Source organism: Sapajus apella, unplaced genomic scaffold, assembly GCF_009761245.1.
Source record: "Sapajus apella isolate SASKATOON/1434 unplaced genomic scaffold, GSC_monkey_1.0 scaffold236, whole genome shotgun sequence".
In the NCBI taxonomy this organism is placed as follows: Eukaryota; Metazoa; Chordata; class Mammalia; order Primates; family Cebidae; genus Sapajus; species Sapajus apella.
Genome location: NW_022437176.1, coordinates 497,656 through 499,551, shown reverse-complemented (window position 1 = coordinate 499,551; position 1,896 = coordinate 497,656). Strand labels below are relative to the sequence as shown.

General features: G+C 39.1%; 1 pseudogene; it reads left to right on the top strand.

Moving 5' to 3' along the window:
* The first annotated feature begins 495 nt into the window (after positions 1–495).
* Positions 496–1,537, top strand: LOC116544925 (annotated as a pseudogene).
* The last annotated feature ends 359 nt before the right edge of the window (positions 1,538–1,896 follow it).

Genomic DNA, 1,896 nt, shown 5'->3' with positions numbered 1-1,896 from the left:
CATTCAGTATGATATTGGCTGTGGGTTTGTCGTAAATACCTTTTATTCTTTTGAGATACATTCCATCAATACCAGGTTATTGAGAGTTTTTATCATAAAGCGTTGTTGAATTTTGTCAAAGGCCTTCTCTGCATTTATTGAGATAATCGTGTGGTTTTTGTCTTTGGTTCTGTTTATGTGGTGGATTATGTTTTTAGACTTGCATATGTCGAACCAGCCTTACATCCCCAGGATGAAGCCTACTAGGTCGTGATGGATAAGCTTTTTGATGGGCTGTTGCAATCAGTTTGCCAGTATTTTATTGAGGATTTTTGTATCTATGTTCATAATGGATATTGGCTTGAAGTTTTCTTTTTTTGTTGGGTCTCCGCCAGGTTTTGGTGTCAGGATGATGTTGGTCTCATAAGATGGGCCAGATAATTTGGATGTTGTTGTTTCTCTCCTGGCCTTTGGTGTGTACTCCAATGTTTGCTATCATAAGGAAAAGAGAAATATTCTCACCACTGAAGGGCATAATGCACTCATCCACAAATCATCAGTTAATTGTCCTTTTGTAGCCAAGACATGAAGCACCCATCTCCCTTCCTTGTGTTTGGTGAAAAGATTAAAACTCAAGCAATCTCTGCTAAAGGCATGACTTTAGTCATCCCCTTGCAGTTGCTTCTCTTTGCCTCCAAGAAAGTCCAATGTGATGGGCAGATTGTGCTTGTAGATGACTGGATTAAACTACAAATATCTCATGGAGCTGCTGCCTGCATCACTGGTCTCTGGGCAACCATGGAGGCCCTGGTTGTTGAAGTAACCTAACAACTTGCTATCATTAGCCAGTTGGATACCATAAATGAATGTGTGCTGAACATGATCCATCAAATCTCTAGGTCCTCAGCTGCTAGTATCAACCTTATGATTGGCAGTACATGCTATAGAGATGGTCCACATCCTCCCAAGATGGCCCGATATGACAGTGGAAGCGTATATAGAAGGGGAGGTTCTAGTTGTGGTGGTGGAGGCTATGGCAGTAGCTATAGCAGTGGAAGCTATGGTACCGGAGGCTATGGTGGCAGCTTCAAATCCTTTTGGGCAGGATATGGTGCTGGTGTTGGTGAGGCTTTAGAGGAGTTTCCAAAGGTGGCTATAGGGGCAACTCTGGAGGAGAGTACAGAGGGCCTATTGGAGGCTTCAGAGGATCTAGGGGGATTCCAGTGAGAAGGTGCTAGGGCGGCCTATGAAATCGGCTACTTTGGACCTGGAAGAGGAGGTGGCGGCTATTAAGGCTTGGTTATATCAGTTCCTGTGTGTAGACAGTAAGAAAAGAAATGGCATGCTATGTGTTTCATGTTTTTTCCAATATGTTTATTTGCACCAAAATGTAAATGCATTTTTCCACCCATTCTGTGGTTCATTGTAGTTTAAGAAAACCAAACATATAGCGGCATTAGTGATTTTGTTTATATTATGTAAAATATAACAATCTATCTTAAAAATACCACAGTTTGTATTTTTTCTTTAAGGAGTAAAGATTTGCCTTTAAAAATAACTTGGTATTTTTTCTGGCTTTGGTTTCATACAATAGAAAATAAAGTACTACACTGAAAAACTAAAACAAAACAAGAACATACAAACAAGAAACACGGAGATATCCAATCCTAAAAACTAGCAACAAGGCATCTGTGCAAACGTTTTGTAACCTGCTGGGTTTTTTTTTTTTTTTTTTTTTTGCGTAAAGAAATATAAAACAATTTATTAACAACTGTTCGCCAGCATTTACAATAAAATAAACAATATATAGTTGGATAACATTCTGATTACTACCAAGTTGTTTTTCCTGGAATTTGCTGAAACAGCAAAGCAAATAATGGAAAGATTGAGCCTGCCTGAATGAAAAAACATTCAGGT